Source organism: Rhipicephalus microplus, chromosome 6, assembly GCF_043290135.1.
Source record: "Rhipicephalus microplus isolate Deutch F79 chromosome 6, USDA_Rmic, whole genome shotgun sequence".
Taxonomy (NCBI): Eukaryota; Metazoa; Arthropoda; class Arachnida; order Ixodida; family Ixodidae; genus Rhipicephalus; species Rhipicephalus microplus.
Window position 1 is genome coordinate 166,781,254 of NC_134705.1, and position 27,785 is coordinate 166,809,038.

The 27,785-nt window shown below is 47.1% G+C and overlaps 1 protein-coding gene across 6 annotated transcripts in view; it reads right to left on the reverse strand.

The window, feature by feature from the left end:
- Positions 1–27,785, reverse strand: part of LOC119167187 (FERM domain-containing protein 8 Bili) — a 99,585-nt gene that overhangs the window by 43,754 nt on the left and 28,046 nt on the right. The window contains exon 1 of one of the 6 annotated variants that reach the window (XM_075866955.1): positions 5,650–5,820. The exons of 4 other annotated variants lie outside the window; for them this stretch is intronic. The gene's annotated coding sequence lies outside the window, so the exon portion shown is untranslated. Of the gene's footprint in view, positions 1–4,989; positions 5,576–5,649; positions 5,821–27,785 lie in introns of those variants that run through there. One more of the 6 variants, XM_075866956.1, reaches the window with a different exon arrangement.

Sequence of the window (27,785 nt, forward strand, 5' to 3'; positions counted from 1 at the left end):
GCTGTTCCCATTGTAGGCTTCTGAAAACCTCCTGTAAGCACGCGGTAAATAGCATTGGGGAGATTGTGTCCCCCTGCCTTACACCCTTCTTGATTGGTATTCTGTTGCTTTCTGTATGAAGCACTATGGTAGCAGTTGATCCCCTGTAGATTTCTTCCAGAATGTTTTTATATACTTCATCTACGCCCTGAATCCGCAGTGTCTGCATGACGGCTGATATTTCTACTGAATCAAACGCCTTCTCGTAATCTATGAAGGCTATGTATAGTGGTTGGTTATACTCTGAGCATTTCTCTATTACTTGATTGATAGTATGAATGTGGTCAATTGTTGAGTAGCCTGTTCCAAATCCTGCTTGTTCCTTTGGTTGATTGAATTCTAATGTTTTCTTTACTCTGTTAGCAATTACCTTTGTAAATAGCTTGTATACTACAGAGAGCAAGCTGATCGGCCTGTCATTCTTCAAGTCCTTGTCATCTGCTTTCTTATGTATTAAGATGATGTTAGCGTTCTTCCAAGACTCTGGTACCCTTCCCGTCAGGAGACACCTCGTAAACAGGGTGGCTAGGTTTTCTAACACAATCTGTCCTCCATCTTTCAGCAGATCTGATGTTACCTGATCCTCACCAGCAGCTTAGCCTCTTTGCATGCTCTCCAAAGCTTTTCTGACTTCTTCTATCATTACTGGTGGGGTGTCATCTGGGTTACTGCTAGTTCTTATAGTATTAAGGTCGTGGTTGTCTCGGCTACTGTACAGATCTTTGTAAAACTCCTCCGCTATTTTAACTATCTTATCCATATTGGTAGTTATTTTGCCTTCTTTGTCCCTTAGTGCATACATCCGACTTTTGCCTATCCCAAGTTTCCTCTTCACTGCTTTGACGCTTCCTCCGTTTTTCAGAGCGTGTTCGATTCTCTCCGTGTCATACCTTCTTACATCGCATACTTTACGCCTAATAATCAACTTCGAAAGCTCTGCCAGTTCTATTTTGTCTGTTGTACTTGACACTTTCATGCTTTGACGCTTCTTAATTAGGTTCTTCGTTTCCTGGGAAAGCTTGCCAGTGTCCTGTCTAACTACCCTGCCTCCAACTTCCACTGCGCAATCCGTAATGATACTCGTTAGATTATCATTCATTGTATCTGCGCTAAGGTTCGTTTCCTCATTAAGAGCCGAGTACCTGTTCTGCAGCGACACTCTGAATTCCTGTACTCTCCCTCTCAGTGATAGCTCATTGATTGGCTTCTTGCGTATCAGTTTCTGTCGTTCCTTCTTCAAGTCTAGGCGAATTCGAGACCGTACCATTCTATGGTCACTGCATCGTACCTTGCCAACCACTTCCACATCCTGCACGATTCCTGGGTGTGCAGTCATCATAAAGTCTATTTCGTTCTTATTTTCGTCATTAGGGCTCCTCCGTGTCCACTTGCGGTTTTCTCGTTTTCGGTAGAAAGTATTCAAAATCCGAAAATTATTGCGTTCTGCGAATTCTACTAGTATAGCTCTCCTCTGGCGTTTCTAGTGCCGATGCCATAATCTCCTACTGCCTGGTCTCCAGCCTGCTTCTTCCCTACCTTTGCATTAAAGTCGCCCATCACTATAGTATACTGTGTTTTTACCTTACTCATTGCCGATTCTACGTCTTCATAGAAGCTTTCAACTGAAGCGTCATCATGGCTGGATGTAGGCGCGTAAGCCTGTACCACCTTCATCTTGTATCTTTTATTCAGTTTAATTACAATACCTACCACCCTTTCATTAATGCTATAATATTCCTCTATGTTGCCAGCTATGTTTCTGTGAATTAGGAACTCCACTCCCAGTTCTCTTCTGTCTGCCAAGCCCCGATAGCAAAGGACGTGCCCATTCTGTAGCACAGTATAGGCCTCATCTGTCCTCCTAACCTCACTGAGCCCTATTATATCCCATTTAACACCCTCTAGCTCCTCCAATAGTACAGCTAGACTTCCCTCACTAGATAAGGTTCTAGCGTTAAACGTTGCCAAGTTCAGGTTCCAAAGGCGGCCTGTAGTCCAGAGATTCTTAGCACCCTCTGCTGCGTTGCAGAGGGTGCGTTGCGCCATAATCAAGCGGTGGTCAAAAGGGCACTTGACCACCGTTTGACGGACTCGGTACACCATGGTAGCGAGTCCGTCACGAATGCGTGACAGACACTCAGGGTTCGATCCCCTGCGCCACCAGGCACCCAGCGGCTTTTCTAATGGAGAGACGAGACGGGCATGGCGAAGCGTTCGTGTGTTGAGCACAGAAGGGATCCTCTCCCACCTATCAATAAAGAACCTGTGCAAAAGTTGTTGCATGTCTTCATAGGCAGGCTAAACATTGACAAGATAGGGCTCCTTCATTGGTTTACTTTTCCCGCGCTTCGTTTAGCGTGTTCTCCTTTGCTCGTCGTATACGGTATATGCCGGAAATGAGAAGAAATCTTACTGAAGAATCGAAGTGGGCTGGAGCGCGTGGTACAGACATCAGGAATTCATGACCTAACAGTTCGCCAGTCCTTCACCCAATTGAGGATGTCGTATCAGCTGATTTCGTGAGGGCACTATACTTTCTGCTGGACATCGGCAACACCTGTGTGGCAAAATTCGACTACGTCGAATCGCGAAGAAATGCTCGACGTCACGAAAATGAGCGAAAGCGATTGAAATGAGCTTGTACGAAAATCATCGTTGTATGGGAGGGCGATGATTGTGGGCGGAACTCATATTTACTCCTACGTTGCAGCCCCGACCACATGTGCCTTACGCGAGTCTGAGTATACTCACATGGTTGTGCTATCGAAGATCATTAGTCACGACTATGTATATATACTAGTCAAGGGTTTGTTGACGTACAAAAAAAACGAAATTTTATCCCGTAAAAGCTAATGGCTTTATACTTTTCAAGCGTCAAGAGCCGTATCCTGCGACACAATAAGCCAAAAAAAAAAAAAAAAACGCGCAAGGTCCCTGATGTATTCGCATAAAACGACTCTAAGGCGGAGGTTATCTCCCTTTTCTTTTCGGACGATGCATTATTCCTATACCCCAAACCCTCCCGAAATCTTTGTGCACATAACGTTGTTACGCACGGAATACATCATCGGAAGCATTACAAGCTTTATACGGACCTCGGCTGCTTTTTGCACGGCCTCCGCGATCGGCCCACCTTTGACTATATAAGCGACGGTGTCACGTTACGACGTAATCATTCTACGGTACGGCATGTGACATCACGATGACGTCATCACGTGGCATTTTTTTTACCGCACGGCCACGTTGACGCCGACGCCGCGGGACGCCGACTGCACATTTTCGCGTTTGATGAGGCATCTATGGTTTTCATCTTAACAATAATAGCAACTTTGATAACCTTTACGTACTGCTAACATATATCAAACCAGCGAAAATTCAGTGAGTATTTCCATAAAAGTGAAATCAGGTAATTTTTTTACATTCGGAAATAATCTCTCTTTCTCTCCCTTTCAACCACTTCTTTTTGTTTCTTTCTTTTTTTTTCCTTTTCTGTCCAACAAGCAAACGAAAACACGGCTTTAAACGTATTCGCTGTTGTTGGCCAGCGTGCCCTCGAGCTAAAGATGCTGAGCGATATGTCCTTGGATAACGGTTAGGCACGATTGCTGCGTGCGTGCCAAAACGCATAAACGATCGAGTGACGTCCCTCATACTGGCACATGCGGACACAAGCAAAGTTCCCATCATCCGTAGCCGTTATAATCCGTACGCCTTCCGTTCTCAGGTTCCCTGTACCGTTAAATCTCAACCCTCACACTCAGTCCGGGTGTGAAGCACCGCTCAGTTTATCTCTGCACATGTACAGAAAAGCGATAGAAACACAAGATTGCAGTTAACGACGCTTTTCGACTAACTCACCAAACTAGGGAGCGTAGAGGCTGAGGTGTATACAGCGCTATACAAAACACGAGGAGCCGGGTTCGACTCCTAGTCACGAAAGCCACCTTTAGACGGGAGCGGAACGCAAAGACGCCCGTGTACTGAATACTCAGTCAGACGTTTATACAGAAGCCGCAGGCCGTCAAAATCAACCCACTGTTGCCCACTACACGGTGTGCCTCTTAATCTAAAATAATTTCCCTAGTTATACTCCCCATTTAGGTTTTCTTTAACTAGTTCAGTACTGCAAGACATGATTCGATGCCGAATAAGTTGCCGAAAAAAAATAATGTCTCTAACACACCCTGTAGCTCAGAGCAAAAGCAAACGAGGAAGGGTATATACAGTCCTGAGCAAAAGTTCAGAGACCAAATAGAGACGCGAAGTTTTTCCTCTTTCTCTGCAACCCGAGTATGCCGGCTAAAAACGAGTGGTACAGTCTATGTACACACGTTTTGTCAATGCAACGCCTTAAACCAATCTGACGTCACTGCCGTCGCGATATTCGGGTACCAGCTAGTCGAGAAGCTGCGGGAACTCTCGCTGTACCGTGTGGAGCAAAAAAAAAAAGGTGACATCTGATTAGTGCCCCTACATCTTCCAATTATATGTGTTCCCCCTTGGCGCGGCTGGCGAACAAGAAAAAGCGGGGAAAGAACAAAAGAACGCGAGGGGTAAACAACTTTCTGTCGTCCCTTGCACTGGCACTCACACATTCAAAAAGTTATGGCAGTTACCATGTTTAGGTACCCAGCGAATAGAACCCGTCTGTGACGCCACGAGTATCTTTAGCTTTTGCTGGTGCCGTGGTCCCTAACTCTTGCTCGCGACTGTAGTACATTCATTGCACGTTGCATTGCATTGCAGTGCGCCGCCAGACCGACTAACACGTGCAAGACGAAACGGAGAATTCGCGATCCCAGCGGCTCATATTGCATCAGGTTTCTTGTACGGGTATGCACACACAACGGCAACAAGACTCAACAGCTGACAGCTGCGAACCTCGAGCACGCTGAGAACACAGCTGTTTGTTTCTACAGCGCCGCGCAGGTTATGGCGACTGTTGCTTACGTGTGGGTGCGTCCGGTCGACGCGGTCGGTGACGTACAACTCCCCAAAAAAAAAGGAACCAGTCGTCGACCACCTTGCAACCTTGGAAGAAGTCACTCGCCTCCGGAAGGTGAAAGTCGAGAAGACGCCAGGTAACAACACAGTAACTGGGCCGGTGACGGGAATCAACAACGTCGGCCGATCCTCTTGCACTCGTGTTTCAGTTTTTCCACTGTGTTCGTTTTATATCCGTTAGGTTGGCAATCGGTATTGTGACAACGAATCACCAGAGTGACTACAGTGAAGAGGCGAATAACAGTTCACTAATGGACAAGGGCTTTTGACGACAAGACAGCGTACGAACTGAGGATGCAACCACGGCACGGAACCCGTCGAAATCGATTTACACTAAACGTCTCAGGTTGGTCAGTTAGAGAGACATCGGGGAGGAATCACTAAAGTGACCAGTACGCACCGCAGGGCTGGTAAGAGGTGAAGGGCAGTTCACTAACGGACAAGGGAGACGTGCGACCGTGCAAGAGCCGAGGCGCTGCCGCCCAGTCAATTTCGTACAAGTTTTTGAAAAAAAAAAAAAAATTTCTTAAGCTGCAGAACACGATGTCGTCGTTGGCTACGCAGACTGAGCAAGAAAAAAAAGAATAAACGTTCAGTGAAACGTACGGTGTCACTACCCGAAGAAGCCGGCAGGCCGGTCGGTCGAGTGCGAAGGACCCGTCGAAGCCAGCGTCGCTCCTTGCTTCTTCGAGCTTGCTTTCGTGGCACTCAGTAGAAGCCAGGGACGACGCGCGATGATGCACGAAGAAACCCGTCGCTTTACAGTTAAGACCACGCGCACACTGCCAGCAAGCGCACAGCGCCACAGGGCACCCCGCTCGTCCGCGCGCGCTACCGCAGTCGCCGAAACTCCCGCTAGCACGGGCGGCGGCCGCTGTCAAAAACGGCCCCGGGCAGTGACGAGCGAGGGCAGTGAAGGAGAGGAGTGAAGAGGAGGAAGGGAAAGGAGGAGAGTGCGTTCGAAAAAACAGGTGGACGAAGAGGAAGAAGCAAATGTTTGCAAGCTTTGCTCGGTAGAGAAGAGACAGAAAGAGTTTGACGGACCTAAGGACAGACACCTGTGGCAACACGGCGAAGCAAAAAAAAACAAAGATGTGCACACACACTATAGATGTCCTGTGCAGTTTAAAAGGGGGACTGTAGATGAAAGAGGAGGAGGGCGCAGTAAAAAAAAATACATGTCCTGCAAAACAGAGGAGGAAGAGGAAGCAGTGGCAACCGCAAATAGAGAGAGAAGGGGTGAGAAGAGAAGGCGTCTAACGGCCCAAAACCGCCACACTTCTACGTATAACGGCACTGAGGGCATTTTTTTTTCTCTGTTCTACTTCCTTTTACAAACTGAGGGGCAGAGAGGGAAATAAAAAGAGAGCAAGGAGGGTTGTGGAAGGGAACGAGACGGGTTAGCCGGGCGAAAACAAAAGTGGCCTTCACTGAGCTATGAAGCCGGTCTGCGGCGAAGGAAGGCAGGCGTTGCTCCCGCCGAGAGGCGAGCACGAAGAGGAAGAGGGGGGGTCAACCCCGATGCGGCCGAGAACGCACTGTGGAGAAAGCGGTTACGCCGGGTGTGGGTTGATGGGCAAGGGGGAGGCGATGAGAAAGAGAGCACGCTGGGGTACGCTTGCTTGAGAGTGTGTGCGGAGGAAACGGGCGCTCTGGATATTGGCGCGCACGGTAGGAAATAAACAACAAAAAAAAATCTCATAAGGTGGTGGTGTAATAACAGATAGCGGGGTTGCTGTTCCACATAAAAACGTTCATGCGGGGGTGAAGGTGGAGGAGGGAGGGGGGCTTGAAGCGAAGGGACCGGCGTGGAAATCAGCAAAAATAAAGCGATCGTGAACCCACGGGCATCAAGAGCGTATGCGGAGGTGCGAGCCGCAACAGGTGCACAAACGCGGGCGTATCATACCGGAGCGCGCGTGAAAGGTGCGCGAAACGAAACAGGTGCTACGAAAGCGACCGGCGAAACGGTACAAGGCCTCACGTGCGGTGCAACGAGTAGAACGTACACACATATCCTAATTATACACGTAATTCACTCATACAATACATACAGAAATAAGATATTACGCGTGATTAGCTGGACTAAACGCAATCGCCCCATTCGGAACATAGCGTTACCGGGCGGTTACCGCACAGTGCCAACTGGAATACGATGGCTTTATACCGGATGATACGAAGTGGGCATGGTTCTAGAATCCGCTTAATACGAAACACAGAGTAGGAAGCCGGTAGGTACGCGATTACTATTTTGCGCTTCGACTGACAAAGATTGACAGGCGCGTACCATCAACGTAATGTGACACTCGTTGGTACTGAACCTGTCTAAATGAACGAATCAATAAATAAAAAATAAGTAAAATTAACGTGTCACGTGACGGCGATCAGACAGACGAGGCAGCAGTTGTTCAACGGACATGAACACGATCTCTCCACAGCCACGATTAGCACTGTCAAGCGCAGCTTTACTTGGACGCCTACTTATTCTAGCCGGAACGATTCGTGGTTTTAGCACTACCCATGCCAACGCTGTGGCCATCCGTGAAGCGCCACGTGGTGGCTGCGCTGAAACGCAGCTAACCTTAGCGAAGGTACGGTTCAAGTGCAACCAGAGGAGCACCGGGAATCGATTCCAAGGTGACGAAGCGCGATTCGACATCCGCAAAGAACAAAAAAAAAATGTAGACGTGAGAATCTACACGAAGTATTTGCATTAAACGTCCGTGTTAATTGTAGCCAGGGAGAAACCGTGCGTAAATGAAAATATGAAAATAAATTCCGAGAAGGAAAAGAAAAAAGAAGAAATATAAAAAAACCGTGACATCTTCCCTCCGCTTCGCCAAAATCTGCGTCCAGTACCACCGGAGTCCCGTCGACATCTCCACGCTTTGTGTGAAGATGTCGACGAGTGTGTGTGTATGAGCGTACATGTGTGTTTTTTTTTTCTTTCCTTTGCACGCTTTTCAAGAGCGTCGCGAGTCCCACGCCACCGTTCCGCGCGGAATTCAAGGGAAACGAAAGCGCGAAGCGGCCGCTCCAAGCGCGGCGCCGTCTTATTTAATTCCGCGCAGCACAGGTGAACCAATAAGACCACGCGGCATCGAAAGCACTCCGCGTTAAAAACCTCGAAATCTTCGTATCGCGAACGCAAAACGATCTCCAGCGCACAATTTTAGACCGCACACAACCGAGTGAACTGAAGAGGGACATTTCCTGATGCAAATATTTTATGCCCCCATGTTCGCGCGTGTAGATGGCGCATCAATCAATTCAATTGGTGCTTTATTACTGTAGTTTTTCTTTCTTTTTTTTTTACGAGCAGCGCTTTTAGTAACTGAATGCAGACCTTCGATGGGTCGAGTAATGCTTACCCCCGTATTCACAAACGCTCCTCGACTCGATTTTCACCCTTCGCTTGACGGAGTAGAGCGCTGCGCCGCTGTTCGGCAGAAAATGACGCTACTCTACTCAAGAATAGCGGCAAACTCGCTGATATGTAGTGACTTGCCTTGCCTAGAGATGGAGCTCCCATCGGCTTTCTCAAGTGAAGGTGGAGCGTTGAGTGAAGGGGCGTTATAGAATACGTGGGTTACTCTCTCGCTTTTATTTTTTTTTAACTGCGATGGCAATCATACGGGCACATGTGCATTTTTACCGGTGCGGTTCCGTTAAAAGTTCACCCTAAAGCTTTACCCAGCGCGTCGCATGCTCCGTGTACGACTGAAAGCGTGCGATCGCTGACGACGATCGAGGCTCAAGCGGAGGGGAAACGCGCCGAACGTCTTTCATTGATTGATTGATTGATTGATTTGTCGGGTTTAACGTCCCAAAACCTCCATTTGATTTTGAGAGACGCCGTAGTGGAGGGCTCCGGAAATTTAGACCACCTGCGGTTCTTTAACGTGCACCCAAATCTGAGTACACGGGCCTACAACATTTCCGCCTCCATCGGAAATGCAGCCGCCGCAGCCGGGAATCGAACCCGCGACCTGCGGGTCAGCAGCCGAGTACCTTAGCCACTAGACCACCGCGGCGGGGCGCCGAACGCCTTTCGACGCATGAAATACTCGTGGAGGTGATACCTAATGAGGAGGGGGGGAGGGGAGGAGGCTGCGTTGCTCAGGCATAAACTGCGTAATGAGATCGGCCGGGCGCAGTAGAGCGCGCCGTATTTAAACAAGGATAGCAGACGGCTCGTGCACTTATAAGACAGATGCTTGGGCTAGTTGGTGATTGGGAATCAACATATACGTGCTAAGTAGAAGAGGCCGCTTTGCTAGACTCGGAGGCTGCGTTTACTTACACAAAGTACTTTGTCCAGTTACGCACGGCCAGACGCTAGAGGGTCCGGCCGCTAGCCTTACTTCGTATACCATTCCACTTTGTCGACATCGCACTCACTGCGTCGCTTTTGCGGGGAAACTGAATATTTTTTTTTTTCTAGTCCTAGCTTTAAACTTCGAGTGGCATTGTAACAGCATACTCGTCTGGTTAATCTATCTATCCTTTCCGTCCCTTATTTTCTCTTTCTTTTAGCATAGATAGATAGATAGATAGATAGATAGATAGATAGATAGATAGATAGATAGATAGATAGATAGATAGATAGATAGATAGATAGATAGATAGATAGATAGATAGATAGATCTTTCACCAATTCAGCGCGCACACACTTGGTGTCACCTTATAGACATGCTGAATGCCGAAGAAGACCGCATATATGCGGCATGCGCCAGGAGTGACTTATGGCAGAAAGAAATCACACAAAAAAATATCATTAGTAAGCAACACAACTTGCCAATGACGGTGATTGTGACAGAACACGCCAGCAGCCTCAGCAGCGCTGCACGTAACTGTGTCTTGCGGTGGGATAGACCGGGCGCGTCTTCCAAAAAGTAAACGCGCGGACGCCCAGACACTGAACCCGGAGACTGATACATTCGCGTGACGCTGCTGTTTGCGGTACAACCTTATTTTGTATTTGTGAATGTATTTTTAGATTCTTTCACACGTCGAGTCACGTTTCTCGCGCGTGAAGAGGGAACAAAGAAAGGCGGATAGACGTTTGCGGAAAAAGCGATAGAAAGAAAGAAAGAAAGAAAGAAGGAAGGAAGGAAGGAAAGAAAGAAAGAAAGAAAGAAAGAAAGAAAGAAAGAAAGAAAGAAAGAAAGAAAGAAAGAAAGAAAGAAAGAAAGAAAGAAAGAAAGAAAGAAAGAAAAAAAGGACAAAGGTGGAAAAGGTGTTCGTAGACAGACCGTTTGCACTCAGGCATTTTAACACACAGATGCCCGACTGCCTGCACGCCTACTTGGCTTACTTTCTTTCTTTCTTTTAACTAGAGCGAAATAGGAATGCGGTAAGATGTCCCCACTGAGCTACCTTAACGTTGACCTCCAACGAGATGATAAACCTCCGAGAAACCAGGCGCGACGCCCGAGCAAACACGGATGCACTTTCATCGGGGTTAACTACAGAGCGACGCAGGCTCTAATGAATTTGGACACATTTGTGCTCGAAAACCGTGGACATAGTTATACTGCTCCGACCACACGGGAGTTCCCACAACGAGAAGTGATTTTTTTCCACGGTTAATTGATGGAAACGATAACGACTCACCGATTCTAGCACGCCGAAGAGAAAGCTCTAATTGGTACACCATAACGACCTTCAAGAGGCAAGCCTCACGGGCAACCATATTTTTGTGGGGCGATTTAATCTCCATCTTTGTATTCCACTTCAACGATGGCGACGTATACACAAGTTACGGCCCATTCGAGACCCGTATAAATGGTTATACCTGTACTATATATGTCAAGTACGCATGAGTCAATGGTGCGCGGATAACGGTTAGGTAAAATTCGAACGAACAGACATGTTTTAACGAAGAGTTTTGTTCTAGGTTGAGCAACACACAGCTCATTTCCTCTCTTGGAAGCTGTGCGTTATACAAAACCTGGATATTGCGAACACTGAGAGAATGCATGATCGATTGATTGATTGATTGATCGATCGATATGTGGGGTTTAACGTCCCGAAACCACCACATCATTTTGAGACACGCAGATAGAATACAGTACCGGATACAACAAAGTTAGTTGACTCAGCGTTTTCTTCGCGTTTCGCAACACTCAGCACACAGCTATCACATGGCAGTCACTACCTGGATATCGCGAAAACTGATAGACGAAACTACCGGATAAAACGAAGTTAATCTGCCCAGTTTCCTCTTAGGTTGCGCAGCACACAGCAACCACTTGGCATGTACTGCCTCGATACTACGAACATTGACGCGAGACAGTAACGAATACAACGAATTTATACGAGTACTGGTACGATTGTCCACGCTTGTGTAAAAAATAGTTTCGTCTATAGTTTTAAATGTAACAGATGGAAACAGAAATACAGTGATGCTTGTAGAGAAGCGAGATGCTGCACAAAGCTGAAAGTACGCTTAAACAATAGTGCACTTCAATAATCTGTGATTAAGAGTATTTGAACTCATCTTACGTATTACAAAGCCCTTGTACTGGATACAGTGCCCGTTTAGTACTCGCTAATACAGCCAAATTCACTTTCCACTCCATGCTTCCGCACCATTACCATGCCAGTCAAAACAAAGAATAACCATTCATAGCGACGTAAAATACTATATTTCAATTGCATGTCCTGCTGTCGAAACACAGATTTTCGTCCGCGCACTCGGCGTATATATACCTATATGACCGCTGAGCTACTGATTCACGACTATATCGCGTGTGCACCGCTTCAAAAAGCGTCAATCCTAACGAGAAAGAAAAAAAAAAAGACGTTTGATGCAACTTCGTTATAGCGAGGTCAGCTACTTTGCAGAGCAATTTCGCTTCATCGAAGCTAATCTTCTATAAGCTATTTTCTCGGACCATGCGTATGCAAAAGCGGTGCTACAGCGTTGTCCCCCATATAGCCCGCGCAAACTGGTTACCAATAAGCGAGCTGCTTCGCATAAAAAGTGAAAACAGACAGAGTCTACAGGGGAAAAGCCTCCACGCCGTGATAAAGCGATGTCAAGCAAGCACTAAAGGCTACGTCTTTATTTATCATTTCCTTTTACGAACTTCATCTCTCGAGGTTCACGAGACCGACGCATGCCCGACACGCCTTGACGTATTGTGCGCGTGACTAAGGACGCAAAAGTGGAGGGGGCTCGCAAGAAAATTACGCACTACTATACGTACACGCGGAGGTCGAAGTTCACGGGGTCAATCGCGCGTGCCCGTCTTTCTCGCCGAGCGTCCCAACGGAATTACATCGACCACAATCAAGAGCGCGCTTCTCTCCTGAAGGGTTGTCAGCTCGAAGCAATTCTCCTTGATCGCCGCAGAGTCCCGAAATAAAGCAGCGAAGCACGTGCGACGACGTGCGCCCATGAAGAAAGAAAGAAAGAAAGAAAGAAAGAGAGAAAGAAAGAAAGAAAGAAAAAGAAAAAAAGAAAGAAAGAAAGAAAGAGAGAAAGAAAGAAAGAAAGAAAAAGAAAGAAAGAAAGAAAGAGAGAAAGAAAGAAAAAGAAAAAAAGAAAGAAAGAAAGAAAGAAAGAGAGAAAGAAAGAAAGAAAGAAAGAGAGAAAGAAAGAAAGAAAGAAAGAAAGAAAGAAAGAAAGAAAGAAAGAAAGAAAGAAAGAAAGAAAGAAAGAAAGAAAGAAAGTTTAACGACCCTGTCCACACTATAGTATATATAGTCCAACGACCCTTGTGCGTAATAACGCACATTGCCTTCGACCCATTCTGAAAGTGAACTCGGAAGTCATCACGCGTAAATAATGTGCAACCACCAATACGGCGTGGGACCAGAACTTAAAAAACAATAAATAAAATGAAGCGTATAACAGGGTGCACTTATTGTCAGTAGTTGACCTACAACAGCGAAAGATGCCCGGGCGATGACAGGTTCAGAATACTGAAGTAAACGTGTACAGGCACCCGGTCATATGTCAGATTGCGTTGCGGAACTGCTTTAACAAGACCAAAGACATAGCTCGCGAAAAAAGACGAAACAAAAGGAAGTTCGGCGATGTCGGGCGCGCGGCACGACAATTACGGATATTTTTACAGGAAAAAAGTCGCCGGCACAGCCTATAGACAACTTCAAGGCGAAAAATAGCTTATTCTTTTAGAAACGAAGCCCATCAGGGCCACACAATGTTTGTTAACTACCGCCCGGCGTCTACAGTTGACGCAGAGCAGGGGTGCATGTGAACAAACCGAAACACCCATGAACAACAAGAAGGTTATCAAAAGACTGTTGACCAGAACAAGCAAAATAAAAGGCCACAGCACCGTCAGAACACCGACATTTAACAACACATCATTCAGAGCATATGACGGAATGGAAGGTTGACAAGAACAAAATAAAAAGCTGTAGCCAGAACAAAATATAAGGCGACGATTCATGATCCGACGCACACCGTGCTTCGCACAATCATCAGCATTCACTTCGTGGATATGCGCATGCGCATATTTCTTCTAGCTGGATTGAATTGATGACGTCATAGGGTAACGTCATTGCACCGATGACCGTATGTGACTTTCTATACGCCATCTGCGCACATATTTATTCAAGTATCACGTTAGTTTTTATCGACATTTATGACGTAGATTCTGTTCTCCATCCCTCGCAATTGACGCCGCCTTAGAGAAACATACTTCCATCAAGAGCGGATACTCCCGTAGGGCCCTGCAGCCTAGCTACTGCACTGCTTTCAGCGCCACGAGTGGGTGGTCATAACCGATAATGTCTTCAGCATAAATAAAATAGCATTTTTTTTTCTTTCCGGCGCTGAAATTTGAACCCGTACCCTTATGCTCCGATAGCGAGTGTCTTTACCGCTATAGGCTACACACACATGCTTCTACCGAAGGCAATACACGTACAGTACATCTAAAGCACATGAATGTGCCTCTTTGTGCAGAGCACTTGCAGAAAGACAACGCTTTCTGGTCCTACTTTACTGTTTTCTGTTGTAACGCATTAAATGTCCTCAGCGGGACATGATGTAGAGCAGATACGGCTGCAGACTCGCAGGTCGCGGGATCAAATCCCGGCTGCGGCGGCGGCATTTCCGATGGAGGTGAAAATGTTGTAGGCCCGTGTGCTCAGATTTGGGTGCACGTTAAAGAACCCCAGGTGGCCAAAATTTCCGGAGCCCTCCACTATACGGCATCTTTCATAATCATATGGTGGTTTTGGGACGTTAAACCTCACATATCAGTCAATCAATCAATGTAGAGCAGATATGAAAAATTGCACAAATAATAAAATTTCTTTGCTAAAAAGTGTTCAAAAACTTGGGCATTAAATGTCCTGCAGAGGAGGCTATTATATAGCTTAACAAAGGTGTAAAAGCAAGCAGGGATACGCCATCTAGCGGTTGGTCAGAACCTTCCTTCCTGGGCCACGAAAAGGCTCCATGGCAGTGGTCACTCTTTATATAGTATATTTCTACATGACGCACGCCACCCACACGGTCTCGCGGTGTACCGTCAGGTCTCACCAAATCTGGGAAATTTCGCAACTGATGACTTTCATGACTTGTACGACTTTCGCTCCAATAAACATGACCAAATGGACGCAGTCTGGGCTCTTGAATAATATTGTCCTTCATCGCTCGCGAAGCCCGGTTTATTGTAAAACGACGTCTTCGAATTTCACAACAGCCACGGACTGATTTGATTTACTTGTGGGGTTTAACGTTCCGAATCCACCATATGCTTATGAGAGATGCCGTAGAGGAGGGCTCCGAAAATTTCGACCGCCTGGGGTTCCTTAACGTGCACTCAAATCCGAGCACACGTGCCTACAACATTTTCACCTTCATCGAAAATGCAGCCGCCGCTGCCGGGATTCGATTCCGCGACCTGTGGATCAGAAGCCGAGTGCCTTAGCCACTAGACCACCGCGGCGGGGCATCAGTCACGGAAGAGGCTGATAAAAGTATACTGACAATGTCACCTTCATCACGGAAGACGAAATGCATCCACCAAGTATATACGTTTAGAAGACTGCTATATAAAGCTGGTATCAAAATTTATTTTTAACGCACATCGTCAAAATGCCAACCAGTATATACGCCAGGCAACGTTACAGTTTATTTCATCAATTACAGCTGCCATCAAAGACTTCGCGACGGGACGCTACAATGCTGTATCGGTTGTGGGTCGGCGTTGCCTTCACCAATTCATTAAGTCATCGCATTGGCTCCCCCAACTGTGATAACTACCATTGTGTAGAAACTCTCGATCATGTCCTGTACCATTGTCCAGACATTGAAGAAGATCGCCGGACTCTCCAATATGCCTTAAGGAGGCTGGATGATCGCCCCTTTACGCTGAAGAAGATCTTGGGAGCGTGGCCTTCAAGTACTTCAGCCCATGCAGGAATCCACACGAGCCCTTCTACAGTCTTGAGGGCAACGTGCACTGTGCGACCACCTGCGCAACCTGAACTGTGTGGACGGTGTGTGTTATGTGTAATGTGTATCTCCTCCTCCTCTCTCTTTTTTTCTCCCTCATTCCCCTCTCCCTCACGTAGGGTAGCAAACTGGACTTAGTCTAGTTAAGCTCCCTACCTTTCCGATATTTTTTTTCTTCTCTTTCGCGCATGTTGTACAGGCTAAATTCGTTACTAATTCAGTTTTTAACATGCGAGGGCCATGTCACTTTTGCTTGGGCACATGGACAAGCTGCTTTCACTATCTCTACAACCATGAAGAACACTTAAAGGGGCATTAATAAGAAAAACGCTTTTCCGCGTATTACTATGGAGTACACTCTTACCGAAACACGACGCTTGCTTGGTAAGCGAGAAAACGCGCGAAAAGAAAATGCGGATCGAGACACCGCCTAGAAATTCTCGCACCAAATAGCGTGACGTCATATATTTTCAAGGCGTCTGCTGGGTCCTAGGAACAGCTTCTAATCGATCAAATGGAAGCATATTGTCATATGTGGTTTCCACAGATCTATAGCCTACGATGTTTCAGAAACTTTCATCGAGACAATGCCGAGAAAATGCGAAAAATGCATTCTGAAATTTTCAAAGTCAAGCATGGAGATATCGGCGCGAAATTTAAACGTGAAACTTCAACGCTTACTTTCTCGGTCAATAATGGACTTATAACAGTGTAACATGCGCCATTGGAGATCTCAGAGAGCAGTTTATCAATCTAAACCAAGTTGTTGTTTCATTTTACTGTCCCTTCGATGATAGGCAAGGATTCTCCTTCCAGGTCGTTATGGAGATGTTCACGTTGCTTTTCTTTTTATTTTTAACGTATACGCATATAAAACTCACAATAGAGAAACATGAGACGTCCACTACGTTACACGTATCATCAGACATCCCTAACTCCCTTATCAACGAACTCCCCAAACGCACAACCGCCCGGGAAAACTCCTGTTTCTCAAGACACTTGTGTTTACCACGTCCCAGCGCGCTTGCGTGCGATGGCCTTCCGCGCAGAGAGAGAGAGAGAGAGATAAACAGAGAGGAAAGGCAGGGAGATTAACCAGGCTTGGCTCGGTTGGCTACCCCACACTTGGGTTGAGGGAAAGAGGGAATAATAGAAAGGAAAGAGACAGAAAAGAAGAGGGGTAAAAAAGAGAAGGATGAATAGTGAGCTCGAGACTACACAGCATGGTGTCGCACTGTTCTTTCACAAGCGGTCGTGAAGTCTGGTGGTCCTTAAGAAGTGCAAGAGGGCTTTCGTGGCTTTGCGTGCACGGAGTTAGTTGTCAAAGCCGCGTGGCGACTACATGCGTGTGCTTCCAATGGCGTGCGCAAAATTACACCCTTGCACGTGCAAGGCTTCGCTGCGTAACCAGGCTGCCTTTCGCGACAGAGTCCATTTTCTTTTTTTTTCTCGTCCGGAAGTTCCCAATTCGGCGGTGCGCGTCGTACCTCTATACAGTTGCACGCACTAATACGCGGCAACCGCAGCAACAGCAACGCGAACAACTTTCCCCGGACGCACGAAGACAACCACAACTTCACGCGCGATCTCCCGCCATGTCAACATATCTTTACGCGCATATCTCCACGCCACATCGCGATGCTTGTTACGTAGTGGAGGCGACACGCCCGAGATGACGCTGCGCATGCGCACTGGCGCTTGGAACCAAACAGACCAAAACCGAACAAAGCGAAGCCCCGTTACGAATGTAATAAGCGGGGACGGCCAGTCTCTAATGCAACACGTTTGTTTTCGGTCCCCCGCGGTGCGCCCAGACACCGTGAAGCTGGAGACCCGATGTGCTTATCATTGTGCATAAACAGTGCGGAAACGGACCACACCCCATCTTTTTCCATCGTATAAGCTTAGACTGTACGGGAAATCGCGCAATACGGCTGTTGGCGTTATCGGGAAATACACGAGACTTCAGTATAGGTGAGCGAAGACCACTACAACGCTTGGAGCGAAAGCTATAATATAACAAAGGCCGAAAGTATCCTTATTCGACGCAGACTGAAATCTTCGTACCGTGTACACGCGAGTATATATAGAAGGACGTGTATACCTTCTGGCGTAAGGACGGGTCTACTGCTTCGATTCGAAGATCAGAGTTCTTTTGACTAAAAATTGAGCCATGAATAATATAAGAAGGCGGCGATTAAAAGGAGTACTAACAAAAGAATACTACCACTAATAAAATCGCTGAGCGGACAGAGCGCAGTGCACATATATTGCAGTATAAGAAATGAGACGAGTCGCATGTCACGCCTGCAGCTGTGGCGTCAGTAAATAACAAGAACAAATATTCGATGTAACGAAGACGGCTGATCACCGATGGAGGAACGTTTATTAGCAAGGATAACAAACGTATATATAACACGGGCTAAAATATAAAACATATCGATATACACCTGCGAGGTTTCTTTAGCAAACCGCAATGGCCGAGACCTGATGTTACGAGAAGTCGTTCGCATGTAGCCCCACCGCGGCGGTCTAGCGGCTATAAGGTACTCGGCTGCTGACCCGCAGGTCGCGGGATCGAACCCCGACTGCGGCGGCTGCATTTCCAATGGAGGCGGAAACATTGTAGGCCCGTGTGCTCAGATTTGGGTGCACGTTAAAGAACCCCCGGTGGTCAAAATTTCCGGAGCCCTCCACTACGGCGTCTCTAACAATTATATGGTGGTTTTGGCACGTTAAACCACACGTATCAACAGGGCATGTCAATAAAACCAAGTATCTGTGAAATTACAATAACTGATAGCCTTTGTGTGTGTGTGTGTGTGTGTGTGTGTGTGTGTGTGTGTGTGTGTGTGTGTGTGTGTGTGTGTGTGTGTGTGTGTGTGTGTGTGTGTGTGTGTGCGCGTGTGTGGGCGTGCGTGTGCGTGCGTGTGTGTGTGTGTGTGTGTGTGTGTGTGTGTGTGTGTGTGTGTGTGTGTGTGTTCAAAAGACACCACACAAAGAGCTGTGCCGATCGCGTGCTTGTTTGCATGCCATGTCCTTTAATATGAACTGCAGGGCACACGCGCTGCCCCACACCTTTGCAACTTTGAGCTGCGAACGGGTGGACAAGCGACTTCCCCTTCCATGGAAATTCCAACTGACACATCCCATCCCGGGGCTGATCACCGGTTTAAGTATAGTACTCGGACCTTTCCAGCCCCAGACGTTCCGCCATAAAGTGTTTTATTCACGCCTTTTCTTAACTTTTTTTTTCAAAGAACAGCGCGTCCCGCCACAGCGCAGTTCCGCACATATACTCGCAAGTTGCAGCCGATTCGATTCGATCGATCGATCTCCGAAACGCCGATCACCCGAGAACCGTTAACTGAGCGACAATCACGTCGCAACTCGCGTTCCCGAAATAGCACCACATGTGCGCGAAACGGACATTGTTTTGGCCAGAGCGCGACTCCGTTAACCGCCACGTTTCGGTCATCCCTTGGTTTCTCGCCTCGGCACGCGAGAACTCCGACTTCCTGTCTCGTTGGGACACGCGAGAGATACATAATCACGCGACCTGGGAAACAAGAGGACAGCGCGGCGTCGGAGCGCGCGTTTCCCAGTTGTGCTCTCAGGGCAATCGTCATCGACAAGCCACCTCTCCGCGAGGCCCCCAGCGCCTGCACGAAGATGGGTCAATCGCGCGAAAGCTCGCGAGTATAGGCCGGCATATATACAGTTAGGTGGTGTAGTTCAGTGCAGTGTAGACTGAAATACGCCTCTGTGGTTTGGAGCCCTCACCAGAAACACTTGGTCACCATGTTAGAACGTATTCAGAGGCGTGCAGCTCGGTTTGTGTGCTCTAGATATAGAAGGCGGGATTCAGTAACCGATATGCTAAATTCATGCAATTTAGAATCACTGGAAATTCGAAGAGGGAAACAAAAACTTAAAACATTATTTCGTATAATCCAAGGGATATTCGAAATACCTAAAGACGAGTACATACGCCTTCCCGGAAAACCTAGCACTACATTGAATCATGATGCCCCCATTAAACCTTTCAGCGCTCGCACTGACATCTTTCGGTGGTCATTTTTCCCGGATGCTATAGAACAATCGAATTCTTTACCCCAACATGTTATTAATAGTACCGATGTACAAACTTTTGACAGAGAAATTGATGCTTATTTTGGTAATGGTTGAAGTACTGCCCATTCTGTTTTCCTGTGTTTATTGCTTAGTGGTTTTTTTACGTGTTCTGTTTGTACTCATATTCTACTCCCTCCTTGTTATGACCCTCAAGCGAGGGTTGACAGTATTATTAAATAAAAAAAAATAAGCGTATTGACAAGTTACGTGCAGTACCGTACGCTGTTAAAGGGCACACTATACAATGAGTGCCGTTGCTATATTGCCAGTTCTCTAACGGACAGTGGATAAGAAAACAATGTTCATGCGTGAGGCTATTCTGTCAAAGGAAGTCAAAAGTATCAATCAGTGTTAGTCTTACGCAAATCAAAGCCACGATACTTTTGCAGGAGAGTTAAATCCAAACAAGCCGTGCACTCGAGTATTCCCTTTAACAGTGGACCCGTCTGTACATGTCACATCGCCCTTCATCCCTCTTTTTTCGCCATTTTCTTATGCCCTGCGTAAAGCAGCAGGCTATACAGCACATTAGCTCTGTCCGACTTCTGTGCCTTCTAGTAAATTCTCGCTATCTCTCTCTGTCTCTCATGTAAATTCTCACTATCTTTCTCTCAAGTGATGTTACTGCAAAGATACGTAAATTCTGCGTCACTCAGTGAAATTGATGGCATGCTGACACACTTTTCGTTTTTCCTTCGAATGTGGAAGGCTTCAATCACTTCGCTTGCCACCCGATTTTTATGATGCGACAGTATCAATGTGTCGTTGAAGGAGGGTGCATAGCCGTGACAATGAGCGACGAGTGAGCATACGGTGTGGCCTCACACAATGAGCATTCCTATTCCTAGAAGTTCCGGCAGAATATTATACCAATGTATAAATCTGCCTGTTTTTTTTTCTTTTTTTTTGATTGCGACGTGTTTGGATGTCTTGCTGTAATTATTTTTTTGTATTTTCTGTTAAGTTGCACTTCATTTATATATATGCTGTTCTTTCCCAAATAAATTTCGTTCCGAGACAGCACCTGTACGTGTGTCTTTTTCTTCGTCGTCATCTCCTTTGCGCTGTTCAACCAGCATAAACTTAGAGTGCACGTTATTTATAAATATATATACACGCACACAAAAAAGCCACATATACCCGCAAGCTTCAGAATAGCATCGAAAAATTTCTTCGCACCGCGAATTTTTCTCGATCGAGGTACTGAGATTTCAGCAGCAAAGCACTCCACAGCTTCCCAGTAATTCTCACTGATACTACGTATTTTTCATTCTTAAATACCTTACAGGCCTCGCAGAGGCATTGTATAAAGGGACTCGATACGAAGCAAGAACAATGTTCGAGTGAATAACAAAAACGAAGGCAAGTACACAAGTGTAATGTTTACACTTGTAATTCAAGTGCAAATACACTTGAAGCAAGCGTAAAGATGTGAAGATGATTGCATTGGTATATACCAATACAATCATCTTCACATCTTTACGCTTGTATATGCATATACAAGCGTAAAATTAAAAGCTGCGCATTCGGGCGTGCACATAGAAACACGCACAAGCTCGGCCAGTGCGCACTGACCCAAGCCGGGCGCTTGAGTTTTCAGAGGGAGATGACGTCAGGAAACACGCACAGAACTGAAGCAGCTATATATCGACACGGTGACACACGCTTTCGTTCGTCTATTCACTTTCCCTTATACACTTCGCGAATCTGAAACGTGGCGCCACCGTGCGTCGTCGCCAATGTCGTCGACGTGGGGACACGTGGGCGGCGGAGCGGACGCTGCTTTTTGGGTCAGCCAACTTAAGCAGCCCGGAACTACGACGACTGCGCGCTCTTGTACGCATGAGGCACGCAAGCAAGCGCGAACGCGCGCGTCAGGGGCGCCTCGCGCGCATGTAGCTCGGATGAAGCGAACCACATACGTCCGTCGTCGCGCGCTCTCTCTTTTTCAGGCACTGACGCGCGTGGCAACGGACGTAGAAGTCAAACTTTCTTTTTCACTTTTTTTTTCTTTTGTTGTACAAAATACATAGCGTTCGTTGCTCTAGTCAGAGGACGTATCGTCGCTCGCGCTGTTGCCGAGAAAGAAGGAGGAAAATTAAGGCGACAGTAAGAAGTCACGTAGTGAACGCATGACGCGCGTCATGGAACGTTCCGTATGCGATGTCCAATAATTCCGTAGGTTTCCATAAGAATCTTGCGGAAATATATGAAAAATATATAGAAAATATACGGAAAACGTATGGATTTCGTATGGAATCATATGGGATGATTGGACTCACGGAAAATTTCAGTAAAGGCGCATGCAAGCTTCGTCGAGGATATCTGTATAGTTTCCGATTTGCCCGTCCCATGGCGCGCGAAGTCGTGTGATGCAAGTACCACGCGCAGATCAGCACCTTATGCGGTGAACTGGAAAGACACACATTAAACTACAGTTATGGATGTTCAGCCCCGCCGCGGTGGTCTGTAGTGGCTAAGTTACTCGGCTGCTGACCCGCAGGTCGCGGGATCGAATCCCGGCTGCGGCGGCTGCATTTCTGATAAAGGTGGAAATGTTGTAGGCCCCTGTGCTAAGATTTGGGCGCACGTTAAAGAACCCCCGGTGGTTGAAATCTCCTTAGCCCTCCACCACGGCGTCTCTCATAATCATATGATGGTTTTGGGACGTTAAACCCCGCATATTAATCAATCAATCAATGGATGTTCATCGTCGTCAACTGCTTGGGATGTGTATCTATTTGTATTTTTCTTTTTTGATGCTGATATCTGCTCCCTTCATTGGCGGCGTACGAACCATAACACTCCAGTTATCAGCACCTGTGCCCCATGTTCTGTCTTCGTAAAGTATGTGATGCTTTCGCCTAAAGAAACTTTCAGCGATAAAAAAAAAGAAATTGCAAACAATCGAAAACGAAGGAGAGTGGTCCAACGCGGCCAAGTCTGGTGAGCGTGACCTCGTTCGGATATTCATGCGCGCCACACGAGTATCCAGTGAACGACTTCAGCAAAACCAAGGTTTGTTGATCAGAAAGTAACTAGTACAACAAGAAAAAAAAAAACAAGAGAACGAACCCAGGCACGAGCTTTGCGCGGTATTCGTCGCAGAAAGCAAGCGTTTCACTTCACGCCGTTCTCGGCGACAATTAATTGAGCGCCGTCTCATCCGCGCGCTGACAGGAACACGAAGCCGGGAACGCCATAGTGGCGGACCGCGCAAAGCGACACCGAACTATCGGACTCTGTATACTGTCATCGATCCTCTATATAGACACCGTATACGGCGGACCGTCGCAATCTTTAGAAAGCCAACCGCTTCCGCAATGGAACCGCATCCTGATCACTGTGTCCACGTTTTCAATGCCTTTCTCGCTGTCAGGTTTAAAATTGGCTCAGGGCGTCCGGTATCAGCGCTCGCGCTAACAAGCTACAGCTCCGAGCATAGAGAAAAGATAAGAAACAAACAACGGTTGCCTCGCATTAGCGCCAGTAAGTCGGCCTATACTGCGGACGTGGCGGCGCACACGGAAGCTCGAGTCGAAGAGACGCGAACACGAAGACATCGCGCGCTGTCCTCGTTAATTGTCTTCCGCTTCAAGGCAAGGCACGTTCGATTCAAATGCAAACGGGTTTTTTTTCCTCTACACCGGACGTGTCCAGCGCCGTTCTTTTCCCACAGCGTTAAAACGGGCGAGGCAAAGTGAGCGAACTGAAGCCACTTGCTTTCCCGATACATTAGCTGGCTTCATTCGAGTGGACGACCGACCAACTTGTACAGTCAACAGTTTTTTTTTTTTTTTGTCGAAGGCGATTCGAACGATATTATCTGGAGTCTACTCAAACAACGCAAAACTTTATATATATCTATAGATTTAGCACCAGTAACACGACGTTAAACGGAAACATCAAAAAGTCACACGGTCATCTGAGCATTTGCTTAAAAGGACACTAAAGAGAAACAATGACTTGGCTTAGGTTGACAAACTGCATTCTGAAAAGTCTGATTGATTTGTGGGGTTTAACGTCCCAAAACCACCATTTGATTATGAGAGACGCCGTAGTGGAAGGCTCCGGAAATTTTGACCACCTGGGGTTCTTTAACGTGCACCCAAATCTGAGTACACGGGCCTACAACATTTCCGACTCCACCAGAAAAACAGCCGCCGCAGCCGGAATACGAACCCGCGACCTGCGGGTCAGAAGCCGAGTACCTTAGCCACTAGACCACCGCGGCGGGGCGCTTTTTCACAGTATCAGACTAAAGCACGAGTTCTGTAAAATTGGCAGAGCAAGAGAAACGTAAGCTTAATCCAAAGTTTTTTTTTTTTTCGTTAGTTTATTGGCTATACCGCAGCTGCACGTCCGTAATAGAGAGGTTAACGGTGAACTTAATGAATTCTATGTTCAAGCAAACTCAGCAATATCGCTACCACATTCGATGAAGATAAAATGCACAGATCCATGATCCCTTCACAGCAGAATCACCCCATAAAGTCAAATTCAGATCCGTGTACAAATGGAGCAGTCGGCACAACAAATTTTGATACACAGCGCCACAAGAAGCTGTGGAGTATATCAAGATGTTGACCGTAGCAGTGTATACACTCACCTCAACTTCAGCATGTTTATTAGAAGACTTGCTACAAACCGTCGCAAGCACGTATCCCCGGCGAATATAATCAATAATTCCGAAGTATGCCTCGTTGGGCTGTTTGGTCAAAAATTTTGCAGATGAAAAAAAAAAAACACTACCGAGTATATCACGTGTAGCATTCAGCTAGAAAAGACAGTGCCACTGTCTGTCACCTCCTTTTCTTGTCCCTCGTTATTGGCGCTGTTCTTATGTGAATAAGGTCGTACCAACTTGCCCAAGCAACCAACTTAGCTAAAAAACAAACATTAAACAAAGGCACACTATATGCAGCTCAAGGTTGACAAACGAGGACCACGCGTGCCAGATGTCTGTTTGAACTTTTTAAACGTCGTCAACTTCGGACACGGCGCTGCTGTTACACACGCAAGAAGCGAAACCAATTAGGGTAAGCAGTGGTCCAGATACTCCCACCACACAAACGACGCACGACGAACACGTCACGTGACCCAAAGTGTCGCCTGCTAAATACGGCCGCGGAGTCACGCTCCCATTTCGCCAAACGAACGATTAGTCTTGGCTCCGTCTTGGCTCCGTACTGCGGGCCTAAAAGGCCCATGCGTCTAGGGTCTGTACACCACACTGCCTCTTCGCAATTTTCGAAAAGCTTCAGTGGCCAGCGGACGCTTTGTAGGATACGTCGCGCCGCGCCGCATTATTATAATGGCCTTTCGAAACGCGCCGCATTATTCTGCGAAGAGCTCGCTTAGCGCGGACAAAACCGCGTCGTCTGCGAGTGTACCGCGCTTAGAAGCGTCGTCTGCTAAGCCCGACCGTCGTGCACGCAGGCTGTCCTCCTAGCGGCTCATCTTTTGTTACATTTTCCCCCTGTTTTACTTAGGTATACGTAGACGTACTGCGCGCTCCATTTTCAAAAGACGAGCCCGCTGGGGTATTCCTATTGTCTCCGGCAACTGGAGCTACGCGACGACGACAAGCAGTCGCACGCAGAACCTCGATCCATGAATCTGCAGCAGCGACGGTGAGCAGGTCACGCGACGGTACGCGGCAACTTTGAAAAAGAGATGAGCAGACGGCGGTGTATACGGGGCGAGCCGGGCGTCGTCTGCTTCGCATGCAGTTTCGAAGGCGTGTATAATGAATCGCGGTCTTTCGGAGTATGCAGACGACGCGAAATAAACGCTTCGCGAACGCACACGCACACACACACACACACACACGCACGCACACACACACACACACACACACACACACACACACACACACACACACACACACGCTGGAAATGCTGGAAAATAACAAAAGAATCCTAAAAAATAAAATGCACAACAATGAACTCATAGCGCGGTCGCGCTTGTTCTCTTCTCCGGTCAACTTACCGAGTCGACCCTGACCAAGGAGGATTAAAAAAAATTGCTGGAGTGCAATTGATTGCGCAGAAGTGAAGCCGTTCCTCTGGTAAGATGGTGGTTGTGGCGGCCATCTTACTAGGGGCATGATAAAGTTTGACCGTTCAGCAATTAAAAGCGAAGCGTTTCCCTCGCACGCTCCACGAGTTTAATGTGGGAACTTTGTCGGGCCACATAGTGCTCCAAGTGCGTCTTAATGTCACTAGTTTTCCGTAGTGAACCTCTAACTGCAGGCAAAGTTCTTTGAAGATAGAGTCACCCATACTTGTTTCTGTGTATTATTTCGTCAGGAACAACTATCCTTTAATATAGAACAGGTGTAGCATTTACATAACGTACCAAAGCCACTTGATCTTTAAGTGGGCGCTATAAGAAAAGAGCATGTTTCCGCCATCTTGGCAGTGGCAAAAGGTGGCTTCACTTCTGCTGGCAAGGCATTGCAAGAGCTTCCACTCCAGCAGAGAGAGAGAGAGAAACAACTTTTATTAAAACGGCAAGTGTTAGAGGAGTTGACTCCCCTCCCTTATATGGCAGCTAGGAGTCCTTGGGCCCTAGCGGCATCTTCGGCTTGCCTCCATCCTCCACTCCAGCAATTTTTCTTTAATCCTCCTTGACCCTGACACAAACATACAGGTTAAGCCTAATCGCCATTTTTTTTTTGTTTTTTCCCCTTCTACACCACACCTGCCAATTGTCTGTCGATGCGCCGCCGTTGTCCATCGTTCTCTTTGTTCTTGGTGTTCCGTATGGCGAACAAAAAGACAAATCTTCTGAATAGGAAAATAAAAACGAAACAAACTGCTCGAGGAGAATGGACCGAAGTTTATGCTCCTGTTTTCAAGAAGTAAAAAGATGCGCTTGCGAAAGTGACCTGTTCCAGTCCACGGAGTCGGATAACATTGGGCACGCGACAGAAAATTTTAAAAAAAAAATTGAGGTACACTTAATATTCGCCTTTAAATGGGCACATTAACACTCTTTGAGCAGTGTCAGAAAACGTTGCCGATCGGTAGTAGAGGCTCCTGACAACACGCCAGCCAAATATTATAGCACAGCACGCCGCCTGAAATTCGAAATATATTATCAAAGTCAGCTAAAAATTGCTTTCTCTTCTTTTGACAAATGGCGGAATATGCCCAAAAAATCACACGTGAATTACCCAACTATCAGCCATTGGCTGATTTGAACGTGGCGCGCTCGCTCATTACAGAGATCGCCGCGGAAGGCCGGGACTTGTCCATGAGTGCGCGCGCGATCCCGCCGATAAAGCGGCGCATTCAAAAAAAAAAAAAAAGAGATAGAACAAGAAAGCGACACCCCACGCCCGGGAGGGCTCGAACCTCCAACCTTCCGGTTAACAGCCGAACGCGCTAGCCACTAGCGCCACGGAGACAGTCATGCAGCACTCTCACCACGGTCAGAACATTTCTCCAAAACGATCAGCGCAAAGAAAAAATGGCAGCATATCCACGGAGTGAATGATGGGGAGTGGGGCGAAGCATTCGTCCGTCCATTCGTTCTTGCTTCCGTCCGTTCCTGCGTACGTCTGTGTAACCGTCCATGCGTCCATCCACCCGTCCGTGCGTGCGTCCGCCCCTGCGTCCGTTCATGCGTCCATCCATGCATCTGTCTGTGTGTCCGTTCGTCCATCTATTCAGCACTTCAAGTACCACCATCTCGCATCTTTTCATCGTATATTCTCCATATAGAAGCACCGCCATCCAGCGGACATCTCAAGCACTAAACGGGAGGTGGCACATGCACACTTTCTTACGGCTTGCGCTTCGGGTTTACTTCCCACCTTTAACCACCTCGAGTTCATGGTATACATACTAGTTCACTGTATTCATGGCTATGCGGCCCAACGCTCGCTAAACCTTTCTAAAACCAAGGAGGTTACACCCAGCGAGTATAACGTCGCAACCCTTTCTTGTCAGATTGTGCTTAATGTGCATGCCAATAGCTGCTAATGGGGATCGCAGCGTGCGCGTTACCTAAAGGCCGAATGCTCCTATCTCTCATTTCCCCTTTAGCAGCCATTAACATGTGCATTGAGCATTATCTTTTATTGTTCAACAACACACACAAGAAATCTCTCACCGGAACCCCCTTGGAGGTCAAAATCGTAAGGACCGCTATTTCG